At 39.1% G+C, this 7,829-nt stretch overlaps 1 protein-coding gene across 4 annotated transcripts in view; it reads right to left on the reverse strand.

The window, feature by feature from the left end:
* LOC144226846 (spindlin-2) overlaps positions 1-5,386 on the reverse strand; it is a 9,662-nt gene extending 4,276 nt beyond the window's left edge. The window contains exon 1 of one of the 4 annotated variants that reach the window (XM_077758362.1): positions 5,148-5,386. The gene's annotated coding sequence lies outside the window, so the exon portion shown is untranslated. Of the gene's footprint in view, positions 1-4,942; positions 5,007-5,080 lie in introns of those variants that run through there. The other 3 variants (XM_077758360.1, XM_077758359.1, XM_077758361.1) reach the window with 3 other exon arrangements.
* Positions 5,387-7,829: the final 2,443 nt, after the last annotated feature.

A 7,829-nucleotide genomic window follows, 5' to 3' on the forward strand; every position in this document is an offset into this window, starting at 1 on the left:
AGGGTACTATAAAATATTTGTCTTTCCTCTTAAGACAAACTAGAAGTTATGTTTCCTTTTATTTTTTAGAATTCTATGTCATATATAACAATTGGAATCTCTGTATCCAGCCTGAAAGCAAAACTAGCATAATGAAGATACCAAAGTGGGGAATGGGAATACTCTGAGCCCTTTGATCATTTCATTTAGCTGCTGATCATACCCATTTCTGGAATCCTACTTATGGCTTGAAGTTATGAGACACAAATTTTTTAATAGTTAAAGCAATTTGAGTCTGTGCTTACTATTACTTGCAATTCAAGGTTATCATAAATTGAAAGTATTTGTTTAATAAATGTATGTGTATAGCAAGCTTGATGTAAGGTTAAGAATAAGCAAAATCTGCCTCCTCCTCCCCGACTATTTTTCCCCTTCTTCTCCTGCATGGTCCTGCATTAGCTTCCTCCTAACCATGAGAGACTCTTGAATGCTGAGAACAAACTGAGGGCTGNGGGTGGTGGGGGACGGGGGGTGGGGGGTGATGGGCATGGAGAAGAGCACTTGTTGGGATGAGCACTGGGTGTTATATGTAAACCAACTTGACAATAAACTATTTAAGAAAAAAAAGAATAAAATCTGAAGATAGAAGTTAAATTAAAAATTAGGAAATTACTAACATCTAACTTAACTGTATTTGTTGAGACTTTTAATGGAGTTTATTTACCTATGTAAATGATAATGTATACAATTTACATATACAAAATAGAAATTTATATACATATTGGTATATGCTGCTTTTAAAATAATTTGAAAACTTTTTTCAACAAAAGAAAAACAATTGAAAANCAAAAAGCACAAATTACACACAAGGGCATAGAGGACAAAATATAGATAGTCAAAGACTATCCAATAGGCACACATAGGCCACTTCTCATGATATGACTTCAGGAATAAGCAATGGATTGAAAGTGTTCCAATCACAGCCACCTATTTGCTATGGTCTTGTAACACTGATCTTATATACATTTTGTATATTTTCCATGAACTCAACATCAGTGTTGTTTATGGGATATCCAAGAAACTCAATGAGAGCAATTCTAAAAATAAGATTTTGTCATGCAGTTGAGCTTTGGAGGGTCACAAACCTTTGTAACAGGTAAGATTTTTTTCACCTTCCATACCAGGGATCAATTTCTCCCCCTTGAAAGCAATATTATCCTAGTTGAGAATGCATTATCTAGGGATTACAGGATAAAGCAAGAAGATTGGATTGTATATCAAGTATAATAGAAAGCCTTTGGAGAGTTTTAAGGAGAGTGATATGATTTCATTTATATTTTTAAAAGATCACTGGCTATTATATGAATTTTTTTACACATTAGCTATTTTTAACGTTATTAATAAGTTGAGCTGCATTGATTATACATATGTACACCTTCATAGCTTTTTAATTATGAGACAATGCCCTTTTCCCTCCATGCTGTCGAAGTCATGTGTTTACTGCTTTTTTTAGTTCTCTGTTCATTGTTGGACCCTGGGTATTTTCCTCACACTCTTTAAAGCTCAGTTATACACCAAAAAGGTATCTGTCATATTTTAGCTAACACTTTAAAGTGATTTTAATGAAAGAGTATTCCTCTATCCACATTTTAGTCTCTTCTAAGCCAGTGGGTTAATTAGACACTCCTGTGGACAACCAGTGGTGTAGTTCTCTCCCTTCGTGATAGAGACAAGATGATTATAGGGGTGTCAGTGAAGTCATACCCATATTTTGTGAGGGCCCTCCCTCAATATCTTCTGTTACTTCTTTTTTTTTTAAATTTTTTGTGTCTTTATTTTTTATTTTGAGAGACAGAGACAGAGTGCGAGTGGGGGAGGGACAGAGAGAGAGAGTGAGAGACACAGAATCTGAAGTAGGCTCCAGGCTGTGAGCTGTCAGCACAGAGCCCGACACCGGGCTCGAACCCACAGACTGTGAGATCATGCCCTGAGCCGAAGTCGGACGCTTAACCTACTGAGCCACCCAGGTGCCCCTCTGCTGTTACTTCTTTAGTGAGTGAAGTAGGCAGTTTACACTTTACCTCAGAAGCCTCTCAAATTGATTTTTAAAAGGACATTAAAGTCATACTGAAAATATTAATCCCCAAAGTATAACCCATTGAAAATTATGTTCAATATGTTGTACAACATATTAAACTGCACAAAGTTAAGAAATTATGGGCAGGAGCACCTGGGTGGCTCAGTCAGTTAAGTGTCCAACTTTGACTCAGGTCATGATCTCGTGGTTCATGGGTTCGAGCCCCACATCAAGCTCTGTGCTGATAGCTCAGAGCCTGGAACCTTCTCCGGATTCTGTGTCTCTCCCTCTTTCTGTTCCTCCCCTGCTTGCACTCTGTCTCTCTCTCCCTCAAAATGAATAAACATTAAAAATTATTTTAAAAAGAAAGTATGGGCAAAATGGGTGAAATGTACAAACTTCCAGTTATAAAATAAATAAGTCATGGGGCTGTAATGTGCACCATCGTGACTATAGTTAATGTACTACATTGCATATTTAAAAGCTGCTAAGAGAGTAGATCGTAAAAGTTCTCTTCACAACAAAAAGAATTTTTGTAATTATGTGTGGTGATAATTTCACAATATATACAAATATCAAATTATTATGTTGTATACCTGAAATTACTATGATGTGTCAATAATGTACTTCAAAAAGCATTTTTTATTTAAAAAAGAGACCTTTCATTTTGATTCTTTTATCAAGGACTATGTATAATAGTTGTCAAATAGGACCCTCATTCCAATGGCTTGATATTTTCCAGTGACTTAATTGGTGACATTGTTAAGAGTTGGACATGTGAGAAACCTATGGAGTTGTCTCTTGGATCTATCTCTTTTAGGCAGAAGATGCTATCCAGGGGCACCTGGGTGGCTCACTCGGTTGAGCATCCCACTCTTGATTTTGGCTCAGGTCATGATCTTATAGTTCCTGAGATCGAACCCCACATTGGGTTGTGTGCTGACAGCATGGAGCCTGCTAGGGATTCTCTCTCTCTCTCTCTCTCTCTCTACCCCTTCACTGCTCGTCTGCTCTCTAAATACATACATACATATGTTTTAAAAAATATTATAGAAGATGCAATCCTATTTATTCTCAAACATAGAATAAGCTTTGCATGCCAGAGTCACTTGTCTCTATTAGGGAGACCTGCAGTTATCCATATTTGCCTGTGAGTAGGTGAAGTATGAGGGAATCCTTGTAGCCTCATAGCTAAGCATGTCCTCCAATTCAGCTTTTATCAGTTGTAAAACAGATATTTTGAGGTCCATTTGTGTAATTATTGTGCTTGTCTCTTAAATGGTTACAAACTTGCAAAAAGAAAAAGGATTTTATTTATCAGTATTCTGAAACCTCAACCAAAACCTCAGCCTGTGTCGAGTTATGGCACAGTTTTAATCTGAGAAGGAAGGAATAATCATTAGTAGTATGTTAGGACATAGCATTACTTCTCTAATGTAAATACATTTTAATTTAAATTTAAAAAATAAATACAGGAAATGGGCTATTAGGAAATGTATTGTCATCTTTGTGACAGGAAATAACTTTTCATATTCCAAAGTGCTACTTTGCAATTGTATCCAGAAATGACATGGGGGAAAGGTTTGGGAAGTTCTGAACATATCCCTTTAGTAGTGATGCATATAAAAACCAAGATGGATCGACTTTGTGATTTCATCACTAATAACTCTTTATATTATACCCACTTCCATTTTATTTTTTAAATGTTTTATTTATTTCTGAAAGAGAGAGGCAGCGTGAGCAGGGGAGGGTCAGAGAGAGAGGGAGATACAGATTCCGAAGCAGGCTCCAGGCTCTGAGCTAGCTGTCAGCACAGAGCCCAATGCGGGGCTCGAACTCACGAACCGTGAGATCATGCCCTGAGTCGAAGTCAGACACTTAACCGACTGAGTCACCCAGTCGCACCCCCCACTTCCATTTTAAACTTATAGTCAGAAAGAACACTGGTGCTTGGGAAATGGGGAATGGGATAGGACATAGGCAATACATTTGGAATAATTCTATATGAGTATACGTATCTGTCATTTACCCAAACACAGTACAAGAACTGTCAAAATCTTGCCTCCTTTTGAATAGCCAATTATGTTAAATCCTGTACTATTTTAAATCCATGACAAAATCTGTTTGGGTACCTGCTGCCCATTACCATGATAGCATCATTTAGTTTCCTCCTGGTTCCAAAAGAAGAACTAGAAAACATTCCAAGGGGGTAAGCTGAAATTAAAAATTTACATAAGTTTTTGTGGTCAGTTTCTCATTCTCCAAGACTTCACTACATCAGCTTCATGCAATGAACCTTGGGCAGCAGTAAGAGCCCAAATGCTTCTTCTCTTGTTGTTGTTCATGTTGTTGTTGTTGTTGTTGTTGTTGTTTGAGATGGTCTTTGGCTCAAAGATATCAGAAACTCTGGAATCTGGTGTTGTCATTGACCTCTTCTCCATTTCCTTCCACCAGATATTTTCTCTAAGGGCAAATCATGAGGGCTGTGCTTCAAAATGTATCTAGAATTGAAACCAATCTCATGACACCACTGCCATCAGACTTGTTTAACCCATTATTACCTGTTACTGGAATACTGGAATAGTCCTGAATAAATTCCCTTTTTCCATTCATGTACCCAATACAGACCAAACTCCAAAGCTGCAAGAGTGCTCCTGTTAAAAGATGAGGAAAATCAGGTCCTGCCTATGCTGAAAATACTCAATGGCTCCGCATCACATTCAGTGTAAAAAACAAATTCCATTCTAGGANTCTATCCCTTCACCGCCTTGACCCGCACGCACTCACTGTCCTCCCTCCCTGGATACCCCAGCGTTCTGCCCATACGCCCCTTGTCTACCCACAATCGCTTTCTGGCATCCGGTGCCCTAGCTTCTCCAGGCTCACCTTCAATTTCTTGCCTGGCTCCTAACGCCACCTCCTTTTCCTATTTCCCATCGCACTCCCCCTCTCCAGCCTCACCCAGCTCCCGCCTCCACCCCTTATCTCCTGCAGGAGTCCATCCCATCCCCCTTCGGAGCCCACCAATGGCCTTGCCCTAGCTGGCGTCCGCCGCCCCGGGTCGCGGGCCTCACGTGCCCAAATCGGACACCTCGCTGCTGCCTCCGCGGTGAGCCTGTGTCAAAGGAGGATCAGCAGGCGACGAGCCGGTGCTTGCACAGGCTGGGAGGGGTGGATCTGTATGCAGGGAGCGCGTCAAGGAGGGCTGCGGGGTTGGCGAAGAGGATGGCGGCGGTATCCCCAGCTCTGAGCTTCGCGGGGCCTCCGCCTCCCGGTCGGCGGCGGCTGCCCCTCTGCCACATCGGGCTCCCGCCAGCCGCTGCCGCCGCTGCAGTCTCCTCCCTCTCCCTGTATAGGAGTAGACTTTCAGTTTCCTGTTGGTAAAGGGGCCTCCCCTTCCTGCTAAATACTAGGCAGGCAGACTTCCTAGTCTTGGAACTACTCCTGGGCTTTTCCTCTTATTTCCAAAAATCAGATACTTGGGATCTGTAGGTTTTCCTTTCCTCTTCCTGTGTCCCCCCCCCTCTCAGCCTCTCTAGCTCCACCTCTCATCTCCCCTGCTAGAATACCTTTTCATTTTTTCAAATATTCTTCACATTTTTTCCATATCATAAATTCAAGAAGAAATACCTTACCCGAAACACATGATACAAAAATCCTTTATATTCCTAGGTGGAAATATATATCTATAAATGTATGTGTATATATATACATTAACATTGTCTCTATGTATTTACAGATAATCATATCCCCAGACATATTATCTGAAGTACACACCTCTGCAATCACATAACACACAGACATAATTCTTCATTTATACACATCCACAGAAATGCATATAATAAGAATGTATCCAAAGCAGGTATAAGCATCTTAGATTCTGAGATCTATCTTTACAGAAATAGTGGGTTATTTTAAACTAAGGGAGTTTTTCTTGAATTTGATTACAGTTAGTAATAACCTTATCTAGTTTTGCATAAAGTGTTATTCATTTTGAATCTTTTTTGTATCCTTTTATGTTCTTTATAGATTGTTTCAACATATCTTATAATTGTAAAATATCAATGTTGTTATTGTACTATGTCTGGTAGGATGTTGTCAGCTACTTGCTAGAGGAAAGAAATCTCAAAATGATTCAAAATAAACATATTTATTGGTTAATTATCTGAAAAAGTTTATAAGTATCAGATTAGGCTTAGTCTATGTGCTCAGTTTCATAAGCTGAATTGTGTCTCTTCCAAATTCATGTTTATGTCCTAGCAGTACCTCAAAATGTTCATGTATTTGGAGGTAAGGCCTTTAAAGTAGTAATTAAGGTGAAATGGCATCACATGGGTGGGCTTTAGTCCAATGTAACTGCTGTCTTTATAAGAGGAGATTAGAACACAAAAGAAAGTCCATTCAAAGACAGAGGGAGAACATGGCCATGGAGAAGCCAAGAAGGGAAACCTGAAATCTTTGACTTGGACATCTTGATCTTGGATTGATAACTTCTAGAACTGTGAGAAAATAAATTTGTTTGATTTAAGTCACTGAGTCTTTGTTACTTTTTTAAGTTTATTTATTATTTTAAATGAGAGAGAGAGAGAGAGAGAACACAAACACAAGTGTGGGAGGGGCAGAGAGAGAGAGAAAGAGAGAATCTCAAGAAGGCTCTGCACTGTCAGCACAGAGTCCAGTGTGGGGCTTGAGCCCACAAACTGTGAGATCATGACCTGAGCCAAAACCAAGAGTTGGATGTTTAACCGACTGAGCCACCCAGACACTCCTCTTTATTACCTTTAATTTTTTTTAAATGTTTATTTATTTTTGAGAGAGAGAGAGAGAGAGCAAGAGCACCAGGGAGGGGCAGAGAGTGAGGGAGACACAGAATCTGAAGGAAGCTCCAGACTATGAAACGTCAGCACTGAGAAGGATACAGGGCTTGAACTCATGAACCATGAGATCATGACCTGAGATGAAATCAGACACTTAATTGATGGAGCCACCCCAAGTGCCCCTCTTTGTTACCTTTTGATCTCAATCCTAATAAATGAATACACTCAATGATGGCCTCTAAAACCAGTTTTGATGCATCTTCTATTTTCTCTCTGATGTCAGTTTCACCATGGAGCTTATATTAAAATATGGCTGTCAACTATTGGCAGTTATATACTTCCTTATCTTTATGCAGTGACAGAGAGAACCTCTACAATAACTTTTAATCAAAAGTTTGCTTTGCTTTGATTGGGACCAGCATAGATCCTTTGCCTGATCTTGTAATATGGACAAAGATAACACCATTCTCACCTATCTTAGGTCCAGTGTGTATACTTATTTGGAAAACAATCACAGAACAAAATGGGTACATTTGAATAATGGGCTTATGTTAATTAAGTGTCATCTCTAAAGTTGGAGGTGCGGGGTCAATCCCATCAAAATGACATGGGAACTCCACAGCTGAGGAAGATTGAGATGGATATTGGTAAAGTAATAAACAATGTGGTAATCTGAAAGCTTCTGTTACTCTTCTAAAATTTGTGTTTCTCTGATATTATGCCTAGATAGTCAGTGCCAATTAATCGCAGATTTCTTTGACTAGCTCATAACAACTTACACCCTTTCAAAAATTTTATTTCTAAATTATTTTAACTTGTGGGTATATTATTTATAGCATTCTTTGTGACTTTTGCTGTCTTTGGGCTTCATTTATAAAAATCTTTCACATAAATTTGGACCGGGCTCCTTATAGTTATTCTTTACCATTCATGATTTTGAACTGTCTGACTCCAAA

The sequence above is a fragment of the Crocuta crocuta genome, unplaced genomic scaffold (genome assembly GCF_008692635.1).
Source record: "Crocuta crocuta isolate KB4526 unplaced genomic scaffold, BGI_CrCroc_1.0 scaffold1510, whole genome shotgun sequence".
Taxonomy (NCBI): Eukaryota; Metazoa; Chordata; class Mammalia; order Carnivora; family Hyaenidae; genus Crocuta; species Crocuta crocuta.